Genomic DNA, 24,595 nt, shown 5'->3' with positions numbered 1-24,595 from the left:
AATCTTACCTAATTACTCTAGTTGTACTATTATGGTCTATGGAGATATATATAGATATAGATATAAATATATACACACTTCATCTTTCCTGAAAGCCTGATGTTAGAGATGTTACCTCATTATAAAACCAGGACTATTTTGGTTCAGGATCTATGATGGGTGAAATGCCAAGTTATGACAACCCCAAGTCTTACTGAAATTCTGCAAAACGTGTTTGGAAACTACCTTAGCAAATATAGCCTATTAAAAAGTAATGATAGCCTCAAAAAACTGGAAATATATCTTTTTTCACCTTAAATAAGAGATTATTCAAGTAGACCACCTCTTGACTTGATAAATAAGCTTTCAGCAATTCTTTTCTACAAACACAAAGATCTGGTTTCACTTTGCTAAGCTTTAGGGATTTTTGTTTGAAAATATACTTAAACCTGAAATGAAGGAGTTAACATATTAATTATTTTAGCTACTGTTTCATTTTCCATTAAAGAACAGTAAAATTTATTAGGATGATTGTAAAACCAATAAATACTTAAAGGATGATCATGTAAAAACAAAGATTGGGGACTTGAAAACATACTAAGTACCTAGTAAATAAAATCAAAAGTATATTTAATTCCAGTGCTGCTATAGAACTGTTCCCCAAGTGCAAATCAGATTATTTTTCTTTTCTGCACTTTCCACTATGTTGTAGCCTGTCTATGATAATCCATCAGCACAGCCAGTGGTGGTATACATGCACAATTCTCCCTTATCAGAAAAATTACAATATTTGGACAAGGACCACAAGTAGCAAACAACTTTAAAACATACTTTCACTCTCAAAACACTACAAACAGCAAGAGATTAAGTGTATACTATTGATAAAACCAAATCCAGTATGGGAACTGGCATTCAAACAGCTTAAAGGAAATAAAAACCAACAAACAGTGTAAAAAAAAAAAAATGAGGCACTGTAATTTTCTTAGAAGGATTTATAGGCAAATATTGATTGAGGTCAACATCAAGTGCTATCAACTAACTTTGAAGTACGAGATAATTCAAAAACACACAGCAAGTTAAAGCCGTGGCATTATTAATGTTTAATGTTATTTTGACATGTCTATTTTATCAAAATAAAAAATTAATTAAAGAAGGTTTTTGAGATTGAGAAGGAAGTTTAAAGCATGCAGTGCAAAACTTTCAGCTTCCAGTTCCTGAGGACATTTGCCTTCACATCAACTACAACACTACTGACTCAGTATCTGCACGACCAAGATATCCACATTATAAAAAAAATAATAAATGTGGAAGTCAAAATCAAAGCTTATTTTGAGAAAAAAAGAATCTTGAGAAAATAACAACGGCTTTTGATAATTCAAGCATGTCATTCTGGTTTATGTTTAAACGAAACGAGAACTAAACACAACGAAACCTCACGCTGAGGGCGGTTCTGTTAAAACAGCTCACATTTTTCTGCCAGCCTTGCAAAGGCCTGACCTCCTCACTGTAACCTGACAAATGATGCTGAACTTGGATTAACCTAGGGGACATCGAACAACAGAGTAACAGGACCTGTCAGTCGAAATTGTACATTCCCTCATCCCTTCTGTGTTAATATGGAAGTTAATAAAATTCAGATGTGCACAAATAAAGTGAAGTCCAAGAACTTTCATTTATTTGGAAAATGAAAACTTCAAAAAACCTTTTTAATACAGATTGAAATATAAGACTATTTTACAGAGAATTCTACAAGCTTCGAACCATCACTTAACATGGCACAGTCAAATGGCAGCTCTTATTTTACACATCCTGTTGAGAGCTGAAATGACTCAGGGCTACAGACCAGCAGCAGATGATGCTCCAGTATGACAATTACACAATCTTCAAAAGACAAGAAACTTTGGTGATGACAAAATCAGCAAGAGATATTAGTACTTCACTGTGTTCTGCATGCACCTGTCAGAATGAATCTGGTTCTGCTTTTTGTTTCCCCCTCATTCTGCAGCTACCAGGACTCAGCACTCTCTGATTCTTCTGACCTTAGTTCCCAATCCAATTCAAACCAGGATGTTACTTCCAAGTGTCAGCAGTGGCCAGAACCTCCATGTATAAATCATGCCCCTTTTTTAGCAAACACTGTAATGTACCTGTGTTAGGACTACATTTAGCTTTCTGCTAAACATGTCTGACAGTCTAAATCAGCCTTCCTTTCAACTAAACTCTACTTCATTCCCTGAAATCACTGTGGAATATGTCCTTACCCTTTTTATATATCAGAGGCAAGTGAAAAGCGCATCTGGATTTAGGAAGCTAGTTCAGGTACTAGTTCAGTCAATCAGCTAGACTGACTTACTACACAGTCTGCAGTAGACAGTGTAGAAGAGTAGTAAGATATTTTCATTTTGCACCTAGCACATATATTTGTAACAGCTGTCAAAGCTACAGGGCATCAAATTAATTTTCACCACCTGCTGAGAACATGAGCAACCACAAAAACCACCTGACTTCTCTAGTAAAAAGCAAAACTTAAGATAACAAAGAAAATAAAACCCAACAACACCTAGAGATTGTTTTTGCCCCAAAAAAAGGAGTGAGGAATGCTAACAAAACTAAACTTCCACTAGAGATGATTTTGATCTTGGTTATAAGGTTGGAAAACCCAACATGTTTTTGTGAGCTGGCAAATGATTAAAGCTGCCAAGCTCTGTGCTCTCCCAATGGGCAGTGGGAACTGGGGTTTTGTGTGCTGCAAACCCCCACTGACTGGCAGGAAAAGAGCTGATAGATCATCTGCCAGCACCACAAAGACAGCTCTGTCACTAAGCCTGGAAGCTGGGGGTTCAACCATCCCACAAACACTAACTCTGGGAGAAGAAAGTGAGAAAAGAATCCAGAAGACTATTAGTACGTATCTGAAAATATCTGAAAATAGACAACTCAAGTCATCCATGCTAGAAGTGATAGAGAATTCATTCCCAGGGAACGGGAGAGTTTCTGCAAAGTGGTTGTCCTGCAGATTTTGACATTAAATACTCTGGGAGTGCCTTCTATGTGTTGGTTCCCTCTATGTGTGCTTCCCCCATCATCCAATTTCACATATATTTCATAAACAGTACATGGCAGGATGATCTGTTATCTTTACACTAATCTCTATACTCATATCAATAATTAAATCAAATTTTCCAGCAGCAATTTCAGCCCTGCCCCTTATATAAGCAGGTGATTTATTACATCAACTACAGCATGCCTTATCATGTAATGATTATAATGCACATTTATGAGTGCATTATAATCACTCAGAGTGACTGAGATTCAAACTCTTATCACACTTGCAAATTTATTCTAATGTTTCTATTGAGTGTTCTATTTTGGAGTTCTGATTTCTTTCAGCAAAATTTTCATAGTAGATCTTCAGAGAAATTTCTGGGAATAGAAATTATATCTATTCATCATTATAAATAATGACATAGCTTAAAAGCAGTTGGGACCTTTAGATGTGTTACAAGTGATCTAAACTCTGGCCTTACCTCTGCATAAGTGATCTAAAGAGAAGCAGAAACAAAAAGGGAACTTCTCTTTGCAAAATATCACCAGTGGAAGAGACAACTTATGGTTTTGCAGTGAAATACACAGCAGATGACCCCAGACATTTGGAGTCAACATCTGAAGCTGTGCAATGGATACTGTTCAGAAGCACATTTCAGCCTAGAGGCATTTTTTGTACATCTGTGTCCCATCTCTTCTTACATTGCTACTCCTAAACCTTTGTCTCATGCTCTCTGTTAACCAAGCTTCAGCTTTACCAGTTCCTTAAGGTTTCTCCTGGTTGTCCCACCTCTTACTCTTACCTACTCCACTCATCCTTTCTGTCCTCCAAATGCATGCACATCAACAAGCTTCCAGTCTTTAGGCTGATCTATTTCTCTCAATTCCCCAACTTCAGAGGCCTAATCTCTGCCAAATTCATCATATCAACACATGAGTACTGCTCACAAAAAAAAGATATGTGCAGGAGCTGAAGCACTGATCTGCTTGATCATCCACACTGTTTGGTCCCCTCAGCTAGCTTTCTAAAGCGTCACCTCGCTTGGGGGCTGTTGGCAACAGACAGCATTACCTCAATTTCATCCAACAGTGCTTCAACACTGCCCGAGGCAGCTCCTGGCACACATGCTCTTACGCTCCCCAAGACACACAACATATGTAACTAAGTCCATCCTATGGAAAATAACATCCTGCTGAGCTGCAGCAGAATCCTGACATTATACCAGATACTTTGAATTAAATCTTCCAAAACTATCAGTTGATTTAAGGCATGGGATTACTTTGTAGGAGTCAGAGAAGACAGCACCAAATGCCACATGGTGTGGAAGTGCTCAGGCTACTAGAGGATGCAGCACTCAGCAGTGCCAAGGCAGACACCTTATCCCAATTGCCTACCAGGCACAGATGCCCTTCTTGTCTAGGAGTTCCCAGTCCCAGCTTTGTCAGTTCCACAGCTCCTCACAGACTCTGGACCTATCCATTCACCCTCTTACTGACTCTCCTTGCTCCTCCACATTACCAGCTATTCATCCCTCTAAATTACTGACAAACAATATTATTAACCAAAGGGAAAACTTTCTTTCCCTGCTAAGCTCCTGATAGCTTATTACTCTAAATACAAAGAAAGCCTGTAGGTATGATCTGGGATGCACTCAGTGCAGGTACACTATTTGCTACAGATTATGCTTTGTTACAGAAAACAGAAAAGCTGAAGATTCTTCAATTCAGCCAGTAATAAGCAAATGTTCATAGTTATGGCAAAGTACCAATCTTCGAAAGGAAGGAAAAGGTTCCTAAGTAAAAGCTGTGGCTTTTTGTTTTTAATAACTTCTACTCTGTCATCATCTTCAGAAGTGATTGAATTACTTTGGCTGAAGTTTTTCAAACAAATTTAGCTTGCAGCAAACAGTAGTGTCAGACAGCTTTAAAAAGAGGTAACATTAACAATCCCTTCCTTAATAATAAAGGGTGAGACATGATCAACTGTTACAAGTTATATTTATTTAATGCAATTTGATATCACTGTGTCCATATGAATTAAAATGACTTAAAATAGGAAAGAACACATAACAAAAACTAATCTCCAGGTTTGAACAGAGCTCTAATTTTAGCTCAGTATTGTGTAACCGTTTCCTCAGGTATAATTTCCTCCAAAGTGTTTAAATATTACAGTATGAAAGTTGTTCTCAACCACTGTTAAAAACCACTGGAGGAAAACCTGCATCCAGAACTAGTGCAGCACAAAGCTTACTCAGATGGCTCGGCACTGTCTGCTCTTCTCAGAGCAATACTTGACTTTTGGCTCAGTGTTCCCACATTTTTAGGAGCCTACTCTGGATGTAGGACTTCAGCAAGCATAAGCATCAAGCAGCAGATTATCCTTTACTATGTACATACATGTCATCCACTAAAACAACTGTGGAGGCAGCTGGAATCCTTACAGCCCAAACTTAGACGCCAGCAGCCTGCACTGCAAGGCACAGACCCTTGAGGGAAACCCAGACGCTAAGGAGCAGCTAAAAGAGAGCTCCTTTCCTGTCTGAAACATAACAGTGCCAGTAAGAAGAGCTTTTAATTCAAAAGCAGCACACTGGAAGCAAAATTTAGCTCAAAGCACTGGATCGTGACTTGGCATCTAATCACTGCACCATCCTACGTGATTCACCAAATCAAGAACTCCCAAGTGGCTGACATTAAAAAAAGCAAACCTCCACCATATACCTGCAATCCAGTATTTTTAAGGATAAGGAATGCTGCAATACACACTGATCAGCACAATCATACAAGTTAGACTGTTGTTCATATGCTGTGTGAGATCATTTTACAGTAAATTAAATAGATCAATTATTAGAAACAAAAGTATACAATTGTTTCAATTATTCAATAAGCCTTTAAAAGGGGCACTTGAATATTTGACGGTTTAAGCATGGTGGGCGGAGATTTGTATTTTAAATAAATGTTGCCAATTTCCACCCCTCACCGCCTCAATAGGAAATTTCCAATGTGAGGGCTAAGAATGAACTCCAGAAAAAAAAGCATTTCAATCTGTTTTTCCATTCTAAAACACTAACCCCAAAAAAGAGAACACTAAGAGCCTAGGTGCTTTAAAAATTACATTTCAGCTTTCTTATAGAGCATACAGAGAGCTTTTCATATTAAGAAGCCAAAGACCTAAAGTTAAAAAAAAAAGCTCTGAGTGTGAGGACAAGACACACTGACTCCTGATTCAAGTTCTCTCTTTAGCTGCATAAAAGTTTGAGAATTCACAAGTCCAGTCATGCACAGACCGTCCCATTTTCTTGGTTTGTTTTGCTTTCCACTCATTCTGCCAGCTTGCCTTCTCTGCAGAGACACCTTTATGTACCTGTTCATGGACCACAGTGTCACCAGCTCCTGGTGCAAAGGCTTGGATTCAAACCAAGTGATTAGGGAAAGAAGGTCTTCCAGGCATTTTGCATGGAGAGTTGTCTTCATCAGTGACCTGCAGATCTTATACTGCGACTGAGATTATATGGCAGAGTTTGAGTAATTCATATTGAGTGAATTGCTGCATATAGAAATATATTCCACATAATGCATTCTTAAAACAAATTGTTTAATCAATGTAATAAGCACACAGGATTAAAATACTCTTAATGTTAATCCTTTTAAAAGGTCTCTATATACATCATTTTCACTAAGTACAGAGTGAAGTTAAGTAATTTTTTTTAGCTCTCCCAAGATCACAGAGATGCTAAACTTGTAAATGCACAGATAATATATTAAAGTAAGCATTTGATCATATTAATATCTGAAATAGCTGGTAATAATTGCCTTTTTCCACTCCATGAAAAGATATTATGAAAACTTCTAGTTCATTAAAAAAATTAGTGAACTGTTTTTGATTGGTTTATGGTGATGAAAGTCACACTGTTGAGAGGTCAAAATTAATAAGGAAGAAACATGTCAAAATTAATGGAAATTAACAGAATAAATTAATATAGATCTCAAATTCAATCATTAGACAGGCTCTCTAAGGAAGTTTCTTAAAATATTTATTAATACTGAAATCAGTCAAGGTTTTGGAGGTTGTCATGGCCTTTGTAAAAGCTTTTGTTAGGTAAATACATGCACTGAATTACCCATATCTTATCCAGTTTCACAGGTTATCTGCTGACATAAAGATACTGACTGTAAGAATGTTAAATGATTAAAAACTGCAAAACTTTTTTTTTATTGACACCTAAAAAACCCAACTGAAAAATAATATAGAAACGTGGAGAACAGACAACAGTAGTTTGCTTTCCTTTAGAATGTGCACCTTTACAAGTGTGACTAAATCTTGTATTTCATGATGCTCATTTGAAAAAAAAACTTTGTCAAGTGTTCGTGGTCTAACAAGAAGATGGCCTTCAAATAAAAAAAATTATTGCCTGTTCCATCACTTCTTGCATTTTTCACTTCTCTGAATTATCATTTTATAGTGATGTTTGAATAATATTGATACCACCCACTGTAAATTCATCCTAAGTAAAAGGTGAAAAAGCAAAATATTTTATTCAGCAAAAAACGTGCAAGTATTTTGTGTAAAAAAGGAAACCGGATATGCTTCTCCTTACAGCTGAACTGAATTCTTCTTTCCGCTCATCTCAAAATACAGTTTATGGGTCCAGTCCTAGAAGGCAACACAGCTTCAGAGTTCCTTGAGAGGTCATCAGGGGAAACAGCGATAAGTTTGTCAAGCAACATCTGACAATTGACTAGATGTCACTAAATTACAATCCTGTTGAAGGCAGAAAGAATATAGTTGAGGATACAGACAGCTAACAAGGAAAAAGAGGCCTTCCCAATCAACACATGCTAGTAGGGCATAAAAAGATCAAGTCAAATTTAACAGCTATTAAGTCAATAGAAAATTATGTCAGGAAAGCACTGAATTCTTAATAGAGGTCATTCTCACAAATAATGATTAACTGGGAATCATTATCTGAACTGGAGGTCATTGTCATCACTCTCCTTCACACTAAAAAGCGTCAAAACCAGCACTCAGATGCCAGGGGGGCTTTTCTTCTTTGTCTTGTGAAATACTGTAACTTTATTTTTTTCCTCCATTACATCGCTTCGAAGAATACAGCAAGAAAAAAATAACATTTACTTAGGCTCCAGCAGTGATGCAAGTCTATTGAAATCCTACCAGTTAAAAATACCAACCTTTATGCTCAGGTTTCACTAAGAAAGACACTAAAGGATGTTTCCGAAAGCTGTATTTATGCCTTGCATCATCTGTCTGGCATTACACAAAAGTCTTTCCAAGGTCTTTATTGTTAGGACTAGGAAGTTAACAAGGTAATACACTCACCAAGAGGACGGAAAGCAGAGACAAACTCAAGAACTGTCTCAGGCTGGTTTAATAGTTCAAATGAAGTGTACAATAAGAAATATTTCACATATTTACAGTGTTTGTACTTGAAGAAAATGTTTCTCTGCATTTTGAATTTAAACCCTCACTTGAAATCATCCTGTTTCAGTATTCCATGAATCACCTCTTATGCACCCTTGCTCTTTAAAGCCCACTCACTGCCATACCCCACTGACGTGCCATCTTTAGGATTACAAAAGACCCTCCAACAAAGAAGGATCGCCCACTGTTTTCTATAAATCATCTTGAACCTCACTGATTATTTCAATGAAGGTTGTTCAGATACACATGCATCTTTGGCTGTCTTGCAGAGAGAAGAGAAAGAATCTAAATGAATAACAACATTACATCCTATAATTCACTACAGAACAATAATGACAACTTACTGAAATAGGCTGAAAGCAGCAAAGTTGTTTAGCTTTCCCTAACAAGTATCATATGAAATGCAGCAGAGGAAAAAAAAAAAAACCCACACAGGTTTTTTAGTAACTCATTACTAATGACTTAAGAAACTAGAATGCCTATCAAGCATTAATCATGACTGAAAATGGTGACATTACATGGAAGCATAACAAGATTTTTCTCTTGATTTAAGAGAGATTAAGCAGGAGGGAAACATGAAAGGAAGTCATAAGAATCCCTGTTGAGCCTGACAACCAAGTTCTGTTTTCCATGTCTTTCCATACTTCAATAAACATGAAATGAAAGGCTTACATTTCTGTAAGGCAAAAAAGCCAAGCTTGAAACACCACACCTTTTTCTCATACCTTAAAAAGTATTCCACTGTTCAACCTTCGGCTACAAATGCATATTCTGAAGTTTTCCATTACACATTTCAACCGCTTTTCTCCATTTAAAAACCTTTCCTTCTTGAAGTGTATGGTTTCTTAGACCTAGTAGCATGAACAACAACCAACCAAAAATGCCCCAAACAAACAAACATTACACTACAACTCCTGCTTTAAAAGCTAAGTAGAATGGGAAAATCTAGACAAACTTAGCCTTTGGCTGCAACTGCAAAAATCAACTGGGATTTTTCTCTCTCCCTGTTTCATCTAGGCAACCAAGTGTTTAGCCAAGCCTTCTAACTTCACTGAAATTTAAAACTCTAAATTCCAAAAAGCAGATCAGAAAAAAAACTTCTGTCCTAGATTTCAGGTAACTTTTTCCCAGGAGGTGAAAGGTCTTCCTACTTCACATGCCCAGTGAAGTTATTACTTTATTTTGAGTTGGGTTTGGAAAACGGGATGGCAGGTAGTCATTTGGGATTCGAAACATGGTGGAGACCACAACTATCTTATGCATATTAACACTTCAATCCTGGTTCAACACCCACTCCTCACTGACAGAGGATAACCCACCCTGTTCCCATACCCAGGGCACTGATCTCAGCCACATGAAGCCAATATGAGAGAACTGTCAATTCCTCTTGCCGTAGCTGGGTCACTGCGTGCTCTAACGCACAGTCACCAGTACAGAAGGGGTCAGATACTCCTCCTCAGGGAAATCAGCAGGTCCAGAAGGTGTCATGTATTGCCGCCTAGGACATCGGGCTGGGCTAAGATACTTGTCTTGAAGGATAGACCATATAGTTTAGCCCCTGAATGATTTCCATGAAAGTGCTATCAACAGGAAACATACAGGGAACAGTCCATGTTTCACAACTGGAAAACCTCACTACTCCCATCTGCTCCCACTTGAAGGAGCTTGAGAAACTTCTCTCTCTCATAAGTGAGGACGCACCTCTGACGCACTTTTTTTTGTGTTTTCTTCTCTCTCATTTCTTAACCTCCACCCCCATTTATTACAAGCTACCCATAGTTACTTTTTTAATGTTTGAACTGAGGCAGTATTCAGCCTCAGACTGTCTCAAAGAACTGTTATCTCTGACCATGTGTCTCCACAGACATAGTGGTACAGTGTAGCTACACCTGAAGCAGCTCAGGTGCTAGAAACCTTCATCTCTAGGGCAGTGAGGGACCAGACATTCACTCCCACAGTGACAACAGTTGGCCTCTTCTGAGGCCTGTGCTACTGCTCACGGTATTAGAGGCAGCTCAGCTCATTACAGGTGGGCTCAGCACCTGTATAGCCATGTAAAGCAGGTCCGTATGAAAATTTGCACATAAAAAGCCTTTCAGATACCCCGTGAGGAACGGCATGCTCAGGTTCTCTGTGCTGACCTTGGGCTAGTAAATCCTGCCAAGCCTGGGGAGGCTGTGAGCAGTTAGACTAGCTCTCTGAACCTCATGCTGGGATCTCAGGCTGCTTACTGGAGAGAGTTTAGATGTGCCCAGCTCCCTGAACTCCAAGAGAGGTTGTCAGCTTCACATTTAATGCATGAATGCATAAGGCTGGCTTAGATCTAACACTGAACCTAAGCCAAACTCCTCCTGGCACTTGCTGAAGATTGAAGAGCAGAAACACCCTATCAGGAGACAGCAGGAGATGGTTTGAGTCCAGGCAGGGCTGTGATGAGCCCTGAGTGGGAACCTTTTGTGCTGCTGCAGCCTCTCTGACCCAGCTCATCCAGCCTTCCACCTCAGATGGACAATTCAGCCTCTTCCCTGTCCAGGCTAACACTTGTCCACTCTAGGAGCAGCTTGCTATGATCTTACAAACAAACAAAAATCCCAAGGTGTACAAAGTTTTTACCTTACAAGAACAGACATAATTTAGTTTTACACTGTGAATGAGAACAGGTTTTCCCAGTAAAATACTAAGAGCAGTAAAATTATTTCCCAGTGATAAGCAGTTTTGTAGATTAAAAACCTATATGTTTTTCCTAGATTAATGATTAATTAAACAAACAAACAAAGCTTAAAAATAACCATTTAGGTTTATTTTGGAACACAGTATTAAAATACCAAAATTGAGCATCACTAAAATTAAGCCTCGTTTAATAAGCCACAAATGCTTATGGCAACATGTTCATGAATCACTGAACTACATTCATACTCTGCAATCATTTTCGTACTCTGAAATTGAGGAATAGGAGGTTTCCACAGAAGGTTTCCATACAAAACACCAAGCCAAAACAAAATTGATAAGAGTACTTATCATACTGATAAGCAAATGTTTTCAGTACCAAACAAATAAATTCTCTGGTGAAGTAAATCATGATTCAATTCCCATTTTCGGTAACAGTACAAACAGTACAAACTCTAACACATGCACATCCATAAATCTAAGAGCAAGTTCTCTCAGAGTTCCCGAATCCAGCAGATCACAGGCAGGTATAGATCACAGTCAGGTACCTTTATTCCAGCCAAACCGCCTTTTTTTTGGTAGATGGAAGCAGGAGTAAATTCAGAGGTAGGTTTCTGTGCTAGTGGCTGAGAAGTTTACAGTTCCTCACATTCCACATTCCTCATACCTATACTGAAGTGAGTCAGTACTAACTAATCACTAGCATAAAAGTTCTTGGTCTAAAAATGGTCACTTTAACTGAAAACTAATAGTCCAGACCACATAAACCAATGAAAACAGGTATCTGTCCATCTCAGACTCACACGAGCTTTGCTGCCCAATGCCACAGGGTAAGTCACACCTGGGCAGGTCAAGTAAAGGGAACAGGGCCCTGTGCAGTCATAGAACAAGCAAGGACTTCAGGAGTTTTTATTTTACCTTACTTCTTTCACAGTAGGCCCGATGACTGCTCACAGATGGTAAATTAGAGCTCTGTCTGATAAAACAGATCTTGTCTGACATAAATCTGTGATGTAACACAAGGTGTAGGTGAGAACCCATGGAGCATAGGAAAGCAGTAAAGGGGAAGGGTCACAAGCCTATTTTCTGGGGCAGGACCCAAAAAGGTGTCATTTCCCCATGCCTGAACTTCTGCATCTCCAGGCAGGAAATCTACAGTTCCCCTCTGTTCACAGATGCTTCCTAGAGTTTCACACCCATCTCCACACATATTTATGAGTTTTTCAGAAGCCATTAGGTAGATAATTCAACCCCTTTTGATGAACACACAAGCCTTTTTCAGTTGATCAACACAAAAATTTACTATCATTGCAAGTGTGTAAGATTGACCTTCAGGATAAACTGCAGATTCAACATTACTTCTAATTGCACCCAAGACATCCCAGTTCAGAAGATGAACACTACACACAGTATGACTTTTTTAAAAAATGTAAAAAATTCTGTCTTTAACAGATATAAATCAACTACAGAATTAAGATTATTAAGTCTTCTAAAACCCAAGATTTTTTAAAATCCTTTTTTTTTAAGAAACCAAGATTTAGTTACAACAGATAATTGCTCTCAAATCCACATAAAAATTATAATGATCAAGTAACACCTAGGGGTAATATGAATTTAATAGTTCATCTCCTAATCAAGTTTGTCTTATTAAGTTTTGTTGTATTTCATTTTAATTGTATTTTAATGAAATCTGCAGCACAGCCCAGTAAGACTAAAGTAGGTTACTGTGCTGAGATGAACTGCCTCAGGAAAACTGGGGAAAAAAGAGTTGGGACAGACTCCTCTTCAGTAGTGCATCGTGCTGCCTCCATCTGTCAGCTTGATTCTTTACCAGCATGTCTGTGATCACAGAGATGGTATGACAACAGCCTGTTATACATTTAATTAATCCAGCCCAGGAAAAGAACATGGGAGAACTCTGCGTTGTGTTTTCATTGCACATTTCTTTGATAAGAAAGAGACTGAGGGAAAACCTCTCACACATGAGGCTACTCCCCTAGAGACAATGTGGACTCTTTATATTACCCTTCGAAGTATATAAACATGAGCCTGAAAGTAACAGTGCACGAGAAAGATGCCACAGGAGCAACACTAAACACTTCAAATTACCCTGAGACCAAGATCCTTGGGGCAGAGAGGAGGGCACACAGCAAGCTCACTGCCCTGGACTTCAGGAAAGCAAACTTTGGCCTCTTCAGTGGCCTGCTTGGTAGAGTAGCGTGGGATAAAGCCCTGGTGGGAACAGGGGCCCAAGAAAGCTGGTTAATATTCAAAGATGACATCCTCCAAGCTCAGAAGTAATGCATCCCAACAAAGAGGGCAAAAACACCAGGAGGTCTGCATGGAATAATGAGCTCCTGGACAAACTCAAAGACAAAAAGGAAGCCTACAGAGGGTAGAAGCAGGGATAGGTAGCCTGAGAGGAATACAGCGACATTGTCCAAGCCACCAGGGATCAGGTTAGGAAAGTTAAAGCCCTGATAGAATTAAATCTGTCCAGGGATGTCAAAAGCAACCAAAAAAGCTTCTATAGGTAAGTCTGCAATAAAAAGAAGACCAGGGAAAATGTGGGCCCTCTCCAGAAAGAAATGGGAGACCTGGTTACATGGGACATGGGAAAAGCTGAGGTACTCAACAACTTTTTTGCCTCAGTCTCCACCAGCAACTGCTCCAGCCACACCACCCAAGTCAGAGGGCAAAGGTAGAGGCTGGGAGAATAAAGAACCACCCACTGTAGGCGAAGATCAGGTCTGAGACCATCTAAAGCACCTGAAGGTGCACAAGTCCATGGGACCTGATGAGATGAATCTGCAGGTCTTTAGGGAACTGACGGATGAACCTGCTAAGCCACTATCCATCATATTTGAGTAGACATGGCAGCACAATGAAGTTCCCACCAACTGGAAAGGGGAAAACAAAACCCACATTTTTAAAAAGGGAAAAAAGGAAGACCCATGGAACTACTGGCCAATCTCATCTCTGTGCCTGGCAGGATCATGGGGCAGACACTCCTAGAAACTATTACCTAGAAGGTAATTGGTGACAGCCAACATGGCTTCACTAAGGGCAAATTTTATGGTCTTCTATGATGTTACAATGCAAAGGTATTTTCTTGTTCTCGTTTTGAATTTTGTCCTTAAGACAACACAATTCTCTCCATGTGGTTTTCCTGTTATTTTTTTCCATGGTTTTCTAGTCTGAAGACTGTACTCTCAATACAGCTGAAAACATTTTTAGTTCTCCACTTCTTCCACACTTCTTCGAATAAAATCTTTTAGTATCTTGCCACTACTAGTCACTTACCATCCCTTGAGAGCTCTGAAGTTTCATTTTCTGATTGCCTCCAACTGTCTGTTCTTTCTTACTTTCCTGCACAATGAGACCCTTACACTTACACTGACTAACAAAGGGAAGGAAGAAATATAGAACAAAGATGGCCATTTGCAATTTACTGGAAACTTGAATCATAAGAGAAAAAATACACACTCAAAAGACTACATTATAGCAAGGAATTACTGCCAGTCCAACTCAGCACATAACAACCAACGCACTGCAAAACCAGAAAAGCCTCTACACATGCAACTATTTAAAAAGAAGTCTGACTCACTCAGCTTTCTCAACATGACTATGCAGAAGGACAATGTTGTCAGACCGCCCCAAAGTTAAAGCTTTTTCGATACAAGAAAAGGGTGGGAATGCACTTAAAAGTCAAGCATGATCACTGAGAGTACTGAGTCATACTCCTCATGGCAGGAGGCTCTGCCCTGCAGCCTGAGCTGCCTCTTCTCCCCCTCTACAGCCTGGTTTTGTGGCCTGGCAGCTGCTTGCACACCCAAAACAATACATCATCACTCCACAGACAACTTACCATTTCTCAAATTTGATACATTTTAGTTTTTCTGCTTTTATGATGCAAAGGTAAGTAACATTTGATAAAAGAATGTGATCAGAATGACCTCATCTTCAACTGTCAGCATATATTAAATGAGCAACTGAAGGTGAACAAGTGTCTGTATAAAAATTATACAAAACTGTGACTATCACTGAAGGATTACATCTCTGGGAGTGATACACCACATGCTTTTGAGTCATGTATTTATACCCTAAGTAATTAAAACAATAATTGTAAATCAGACTGAATATGCATTACCATTTTATAACAAGGTTGTTTCAATAGGTGAATTGAGCATAAAGATGTTTTGTTCCAAGTTTCAGTAGCTTAGAGTTAGTGGTGTCTCACAGCTTCAGTCCCTATTTTGGAACACCAAAGCAGGTTAAAACCACAGCAATCAGGAGACAGAGAAAGTGTCTAACAGCAGTTATGGCTACTGAACACTGGTTGCTAAATGCAGACTAGGCATTAAGTAAGGGAGAGGAAAAAGTAAAAGGTTGGAGCCTTCATTACAGATTCAGCTTATTATAAAGGCATAGCTTTAAAATTCTAACTAGGTAATCATGTCAGAGGGAAGGGAAGCTATCCTGAATCCTGCAGGGATCCATGCTCAGGCCATTTACAAATAAAATATTTTCTGCTAAATATTCTCTCTCTTACAATACATTTAGCACTTCTATTTAGCAGAGATACTAGCTTTTGCTCATATCTCTTACAAAGGGACTGGAATAAGCAGTGATTTGCAAATTAACTTATAGTAGCTTGTCCCTGACCATTAATAAGTTCGGACAGCTAAATGTGCTTGTGCAGAGACTTCCTAAATCAAGAGAGACCAACACCAGCTAGACACACTTGCCCTTTCTGACTGACCACAGCAGTAGGTCTACTAATCACAGAGATGAATGGATATGCAGTCTGTCAGAAAAGGGAACAAAGCTCCCTGCTCACTGGGTTAGGATGCTTCATTTGCATTATTCGAAGAAAAACAGCTCTTGTCAGGAGGTTTTTGACCATCCATTCTCTTTTATTTCAACGTGGATTAGGTGATATTATCTACAGCTAATTGTTTGGATTCTTTGCACAAGCTGAGCAAGCAGTAACATAGGCTGGGCCACACTGGTTTAATACAGCTTTGGAAAACAGAAGGCTAGATCATCACCATACTCACATCCGCAGTGTAAAACAAACCCATGCCCTTTTGGTCAGACTGTCATGTCAGCCTCTTCAAGGAAAGACTGCATCCAGAGGGATCAAACTCAGCATTAGAGCTTAAAATTCCTAAAGTTGCCAGACCAACGGTTCTACCTCCCCAGGTGGACAAGCATTCTTCTGCTTTTGGAGGTAAAAACAGCTCAGACAATGTACTAGTAGGAGATGTGGCAGTAGAGAACTTTCTAGACATTTGCTGTATTTACCTCAGCTCTGCTGGTAATCAACTCAGTGCCAATTTCTAGCTAATTTGTACCAGTGGGGCAGCTGGGGTTGATGGAATTCCACCTGAAGTCTGGAAACATGGGGGCCTTGCACTCCATGCTAAATTTCACGAGTTTGTACTGTGCTGTTGGGAACTAGGTGAACTACCATCAGACCTTTGAGATGCAGTATCATCACCTTATATAAGAAGAAAGGAATTAAATCAGACTGTTCAAATTACTGCGGTATTACTCTGCTCTCCATTGCTGGCAAAATCCTGGCAAGAATACTCTTGAACAGATTAATACTCGCTATAGCAGAAGGAATTCTACCTGAAAGCCAGTGTGGTTTCAGAGCCAACAGGAGTACCACAGACATGGTGTTTGTTCTCAGACAACTGCAAGAGAAGTGTAGGGAACAGAACAAAGGCCTCTATGTAACCTTTGTTGATCTCACCAAGGCTTTCAATGCTGTGAGCAGAAAAGGTCTATGGCAGATTTTGGAATGCTTAGGTTGTCCCCCCAAGTTCCTTAAAATGATCGTCTCACTTCATGAGGATCAGCGCGGCCAAGTCAGATATGGCAATGCACTTTCTGAGCCCTTTCTAATAAAGAATGGTGTGAAACAAGGTTGCGTTCTTGCACCAACTCTATTCACAACCTTTTTCAGCATGATGCTCCAAAGGGCCACGGCAGACCTTGAGGATCAGGACGGTATCTACATTCGATACCGTACTGATGGAAGCCTATTCAACCTAAGGTGACTGAAGGCCCACACCAAGACCTTAAACCATCTTGTCCGGGAGCTGCTTTATGCTGATGACACCGCCCTTGTTGCTCACACAGAAGCAGCTCTGCAGCGTTTAACATCCTGCTTTGCAGAGGCTGCTGAGCTCTTTGGGCTGGAAGTCTATCAACTGGCACCTCTGGAAGTCTTCCATCATCCCCAGATCACCATTGACCAGTCAGAGCTCAAATCAGTCCAGTAGTTTAATTACCTAGGTAGCCTCATCTCCTCGGATGGTAAGATTGATGGAGAGATAGACAACAGGTTAGCAAAGGCATAGAGTGCTTTTGGAAAACTCCATAAAAGAGTTTGGTGAAATAAACACTTGAAGAAAAGTACAAAGATCAGTGTTTACAGAGTCATTGTGCTGTCTACTCTCTTATATGGATCTGGATCATGGGTCATCTACCGCCACCACCTGCGACTCCTAGAACGCTTCCATCAACGCTGCCTCCGTTCAATCCTAAACATTCACTGGTCAGATTATGTGACCAATACATCTGTTCTAGAACAAGCAGCTGTCACTAGTACTGAGGCCATGTTGCTGAGAACACAGCTGCGCTGGGCAGGGCACATCTCAAGGATGAAGGACCACCGCCTCCCTAAGATCTTGCTCTATGGTGAACTTGCCACGGGCTGCCGCAAGAGAGGAGCCCCGAAGAGGAGATACAAGGACTCCCTGAAACAACATCTCAGCCTTGGCCATATTGATCAACATAACTGATCTACTCTGGCCTCAAATCGGGAGATCTGGAGACACACCATCTATAACGCTGCTGATGCTTTTGAGAAAGCACGCAGGATCACTCTCGAGGAGAAAAGACAACGCAGAAAGATTCGTGCCCTGCAGAATATACCACCTAAGGAGTCTTTCTGCTGTGCCTTTTGCAACTGAACCTGTCTATCTCGCATTGGCCTTTTTAGCCACCAGCGCGCTTGTAACAAATGTGGGTAGAGCCCTCCTCAAACCTTCCTTCGTGAAGCCTAGCCATGATGATGATGTACCAGTGAGAAGAGCTGTCACATGCACCCTTTCTCTTAGTTATTTAAATGAGTTTTGGGGGTAAAGACATGGTAGAGGCTAACAGGTGTCACTCTGAAGTGATACCTATTACACAGCTGTATGTTTACTCCCTCCTCATATCAGTTGAAAGAAAAGGACATAATTTCTGACTCGAGGAAGTCAAACCTCCCCTTTGCATCACACTTCATACCAAGCCTGCCTGTGGCATGTGTGCTCTGCAGATTGCTCAGATGGAGCAAAAGGCAGCAGAAAGGGTTACAAGGGTTACTAGAGAAGAAAACCAAAGCCAACACCTGCAGCTCAACAGGCACAAGAGGGCCATCTCCTCCAGCAGCACTCTCACTCCAGGAGTGATCACCACTGCTGTTCTGTTCCATCATGGTGCTGTTTCACAACCATTCACCTCGTACACATTTCAGGGTAGGTACGGCCAAAGCCAAGAATCCCCACTAATTCCATCTATTCAAGAGCAGAGATGTAAAAGCCATGCAAATCACAGGTATGTCCTCGATCAGACTGTCATTTAAGAGTGGAGTGTACAACGTCTTCAAGACTACTCCCTGTCTACTTGCAACTGAGGGGTACAGGGGAAGCTGTGCTTTATAAGAAGCCATGGGCTTTCCCAGCTGCTTCCTTGGTATTTAAGGAACATCAAACTTTTTATCTCTTTGAACATAAAGTGTATGTAATCACTCAAAAGGAGTTGTGCCTTTCAACCAATTTTTACCAGAAATTATCAGTATCCTAAAATCCTGAAAGTCAGCATACAACTTCTCAGGTCTCAGAAATAATCATCATTCCCCTCTGCAGAGCACATCAGCATCCATCTGAATACTCCCTAAAAATGGCAGATGGAGAATACTACAGGAATTTATCTTCTAAAAGGATAGGCTCTGATTATTTCTGTAACATTCAAACTCCTTATGGCCTGAAGCATTTCGGAGCTGTATTTTGGTGCTCACAGAACAGAGCTTCATATAAATGAAAACTAAGCCAGTGGGAAAATCATTTAGTTGTAATAAGAGATACGAACAGAAGTCACAGAATACAAGAACCTTTATTCTTTAAAATAGAAAGAATGCAAGGTACAGCCTGGGGGGGTTTTCTTGCATATTTATGTGCAATACAAACACTTCACAGGTGCTTAAATCTTTTTTTCCGCCTCTTAAGTTTCTACTTTTTCTTCCTTGGTCTGTATATATTAAATATGCCTTGCAATGCAGGCATATGTTGCAATACCAAATGTTTCCCTGGGAAAAATACTAGGGTAATAAAGATTTGGAAGAGGTCTGGTGCACAAACTAGAAGGTGTCAACATATTTGAATGAAACCAGGCATAAGTTATGTGTGAAATACAAAAATTAAAACTAGTCTAGGGTTGATGAAAAAGCACACTTCCAGTTCAGTCTGTTAATAGGGAATCTTGGCTGCTGAGTATATCAAACAATTTAGCTTTCCAAAAGGAAACATTACCATCGTAAGAGACTTTCTTATGCCTGTCTAATAGGGAGTGGCATATTTCAGGCATTCAGAGCATAAAGCAATGACAACAATGCAGAGTCACATGAAGTTGTTCTGCGCCAGCTGTGTAAGCTTCCCGAAATTTCATTCACCTAAAGGTCAAGAACTTGTGGTACTGCACATATGAGGCCTTTGAGAAAAGTTCAACTGCTTGTAAGATTTTCCTTGTGGTTCAGTACACAGCTAACATTTCACTGATTAGCTTGGCAATGTGACATGTTGTCCACATATGTTCTGTTGTGCAGGAAATGCACTTGGGTCTTTTCTGCTGTTTTTGGAACCAAGTAGCTCTCTGTCATAGGCAAAAAGTTATAGGGGTATGATGGACTACAGTAATTTCTGATTTTACCTACACAAATCAGATTGTTTGTAACAATCCTGACTCAAGCAGCTATCCACCTTGAAAGTTATTTAAAAAATAATCACAATTCAGATTTTCAATTCATATTTTAATTCAAAAAACTGAAGTCATCTAACCTGAAAATATCAAGGATTTGGGAAATGGTATTCTGCCAAGCCTAATCCTACTGTGCCCAGTTTTAAACAAACATACATAACCCAGCAAAATGTAGCCTCTGGCTTAAAAACAATCCTGTATTAAAGCCATAGGTAATCTGTCTTACATAATGCTATTTGCATTTTGTAATCCTGTTAAAAATACTTGTGACATCAAATCAATGCCTTCTAATCACGAAAGCAATATCCAAACCAGGACTCATGTAGCAGAACTGGTTTTGGGCTTTTTCTTTATTTTATGAGTAGTCCTTGCAGCATTTGTGGTATACATAAACAGCACAGTGGTATAAACTGAAGTTTAGTCTTTTAGTACAAATATAAATTAAATTAGAGAATTGTCACCACTTATCCTAGATAATTAAACTAGAGTCTAATGTTCCAGTCTGGTGAATTATTCACATCCATAGGATGGGACGGTAACACAAAGTTTTGCCCCTTATAAGTGGCAAAGATTACAACTTTATGGTAGGAAGTTAATATTAAACCTTATGCTAACTCACCTTATCCCACTTAAATTCTGAACAGCAATTCAGTTTGTAGCATAATAAAGTCCCAGAATGTAGGCAGATGCCCAAATACACTGCACAAGTCCCAGTTCAGCCTTAGAATTTCCTAGAGAGTTGACTTCATTCACCCAGCTGCGCACACAGCACGTATTCTGGTTAGACAAACACTTAGTTCAACACACTACAGCTCTTTAAGTAGATGTGATTAACCTCCAAGAATTCTCTTGAAGAATTGCAAAAGTGAGAAATTATGGAGATCACAACAACTGAGAATCAGGAACAGTGATAATCCTGCCCACTTTCTCCTCAACCAGTCCCTCCACATACCTAAGGATGGGAGATCCAACTTCCAGCTCCACATGAGAATAGCTGATAGAGCAGGGCTGCTGATGGCTTATTACAGAATGCAGGCTCATTGGAGAGCATAATCTAGCATACAAGATCTCCCATCCATTTGTTCCCTGTTGCACAGGGGCTCAGAGCAGATGGAAACTTTCATGAAGCATGCTCAGGGTCCCGGCAGCTGGAACCCAGAGCACAGCAGTGACTGAGATCCCGTGAAGCCCAGGAAAAAAACAGAACCAGGATCTCCCACTTCTTCTGTGCCCCAGTCACTGAGGAAAAAAAAGTGTGTTCTTTCTTTCAATACTTCTGAAATGTCCCACAGAAGAATTATAGACAGACTTATTCTGAAATGGACAGAGGACATATAGAAGATTAGTTAAGGTTGGAAGAGATTTCTGGAAGTCACCTGGTTTAAACATTTGTCTCCCACTCTGTTCAGCACAAGAACAAATTCAGAATTAGATACAATATCCTAATGATTCCTTAATGTTTTTAATGAAAGAAAAACAAGTACTTCACTGGACTGGTCTTCAGAGAGTTCTTATTTTTCACCATGAAAAAAATGCTAAAAACAAAGTTCTATTAGGCAGGCTGGCTTGTTACCCTATCCCAAACAGTTCAAATTCTGGTACAGCTGAGTTTAAATTATGAAGACAGGACTTTTTCACTCTTGTTATGCACAAAAACAGAGAGAACACTGTGTATCCTAGAGGGTCCAATAGGGTTCCAAGCTCTGAGCTGGTTTAAAGTCTGATGTTCTCTTTAAATTTGCAAATACAAGTGCTGCATGTCCTATCAAGTCTGGCATACACTTAGCATAATAACAAGCATCCTAAAGGTCTCATCTCTGATAGTAGCAAAAAGCAGATGCCTGAGGGAAAAGGATATGTTTGTGGCAATATTCTCCCAGTCTTCAACTGAAAGCTCAGAGGCCTGATGAAATTTCCCAGTGCTCAACTCTACTGCTATACTGCCTTGATAAAGTACTAACATTTTTACAACATTGCTGTCATCAGAATAAAGACATTCAATTTCACAAGCCATAGTACACTGTTTGAAACATCACATCCTGTTGGTGGCAATGGCTCTGAACTTAGCAATGAACACTAACATAGAAACTACACTTAAGACATAGTATACTTCCAGGAAAACAGCGCAATACCATAAAACTTTTCCAGAAACTTTTTTAAATACATATCAGTTCCTTTATTCTGATTTTACTATCAAATTATGGCCTAGACAAATATACTCTATATTGTGGCAAGATCTACAGAATTTATAATTGTAGAGAAAAATAAAATTAAATTCAAGGCATCCTATAGTTACCAGGTATCAGGGTTGGATCTGTGTGCACACTCAGCACATTCTGAAGCTCCCAGCAAGGACCAGGAACAGTTCAACTGAAATCTCTAAAAACAGTCCCTTGCAGTCCCCCCACAGTTTGATGATTGACTGAACTCTCACCTGCCTTTACAATAAAGCAGCTGGTAAACAGGACTTCACCAGTGGGAAATAATGGGCAGTCCCTGAAGTCTCCCCAGGCAGCTCCTGCTGTGCATAGACCAACTGGTAGGAATTGCTTGCAAGCATGAATAGCATCTGAGGTCAAGAATCCAGCATTTCCAGAGACTCCCTAAGGCAGCTGAAACTGTTCCTATTTACACAGAAATCGCCTGTATATATGCAAGACATCCAGGAAATGTTTTGTATAGAGCTTATTGTAAACCAAAAGAAACAGATCGTGGATAATCAGCAGAAAATAGTTTGTGGAGCCTCATCCACGCTACCATCACCATCTGCTAAAGGACCATCAGACCCTATTCAAGAAATTAGGTTGCCCAGATGAGCATTCCTCAACACAACAGAAAGCAGTCAAGTACTTTTCCCATCCACTCTTTAAACAAACAGCTGTTTGACGGTGCAACAATATTGGGAAATTTATTTGGAGACAAGGGATTACATTGTCTTTTTCAATGAAACATTATGGTCATCTTCCAACATTTGTCCACATATTAAGCCTACTTTGTCTGCATCCACGTTGCTTCCTTAATGATTTCCAGATTAAAGTTTTTAACACAATACCTAGAAATACTTGTTCTATCAAAGTTGCACTGAATTAAATGACAGAAAATGATCAAAAGCCCAATTCAAGCTTCAGATTAATCCTAGAGGCATTACTCCCATTTTACATAGACATTAGAACAGAAAAAGCCAGACAGACAGACATTTTCATGTAATTTTGAAGTAATAACACCAGATGGAAAAATAAAACTCCACACATTTCTCACAAATTTTTCTCAAAAAATGTAAATTATCTGTATCACCAATGTTCTTCCAAGTACTTTAAAATACTACCCAGACAGAATTAGAACAGTATTTCCCAAGTGAAGGTTGCATCTACTGCTCATATTATAAATTCTCAGTCAAAGTGTGATCAGCTTCTCAACTATGGCTTCTCAAAAAAACCCATCCACTACAGCTAAGTTCGTTTTTATTTTGATTTCTTTTTTATGTACACTAAGTGATTCAACAGTTTTCCTATTCCTTAAAGGCTAGACATTTATACCATGACTGCTTTGAACTGATAGTGATGAGCAGCAGTACATCTTACAGACAGGTTACACCTTAGGACCAGCTAGGATATGCTAGGATTGTGCTTGATACGAGCAATACAGTCATCATGTCATAAGGTCTTCCCACTCTCATCTCCTCCCCTCCAAGCATAGTTACATTTCAATTATCCAAGGTAGTAAATGAGTCAGATAACTATTAAAAAAAAAAAAAAAAGCCACAGGGATAACGTGTAGAGGTAATAAGTTATAGAAGAACACTCAACAGTATAACTGATATCAGTTACACTGTTGACTATGAACGGACACAAATCCCTTCACTAATACGACCTCAGACCAGACAGCAGAGCATAAAAAATAACTCTCCTGCTCTCTGACCTAAGCTTGCTCACAAGAAGTCAATTTGGGCACTTCTACATTTATACATCTATATATACCTATATATATATATACCTATATATATATATATATATATATATACACACATATGTATAACTTGTACAGTTAATAATACCTGACAAATAAGTAGAAATAAATTAACTTTAGGAGAAACCACAGCTTGGAGAATCAACAGGAATACATATAATGGAAAGCTTTTTATGTAAAGCTACTGTATGATGATACTTCTAACAATTACAACTTGCCAGTGTAACAGTAAATCCACTATCAATTCTCAGGACAATTGGCTGGATGCGCAAGGGGTGCTCCACCCACACACACATCCTGCTGCAAAGTATAATGAAATAAAGTCTCAAAACTAATCATCTTTTGTCATCAAGCTTTGTATTTGTTAACCTAATTAATAACTTCATTACAACAGAGTATCATCCATTCATGCTGAAGCCAGTGAGGATAATCTGGCCATGTTGATTCTCCAAACTCTAGATTAGT

At 39.4% G+C, this 24,595-nt stretch overlaps 1 protein-coding gene across 37 annotated transcripts in view; it reads right to left on the bottom strand.

The window, feature by feature from the left end:
* The window catches only part of NRCAM (neuronal cell adhesion molecule), a 156,019-nt gene that overhangs the window by 120,293 nt on the left and 11,131 nt on the right, over window positions 1-24,595 (bottom strand). The window lies entirely within an intron of this gene.

This window comes from Chiroxiphia lanceolata, chromosome 5 (assembly GCF_009829145.1).
Source record: "Chiroxiphia lanceolata isolate bChiLan1 chromosome 5, bChiLan1.pri, whole genome shotgun sequence".
NCBI classification, from domain to species: Eukaryota; Metazoa; Chordata; class Aves; order Passeriformes; family Pipridae; genus Chiroxiphia; species Chiroxiphia lanceolata.
Note: the sequence above shows the minus strand (reverse complement) of the source record. Positions and strands in the feature narration are given on the sequence as shown.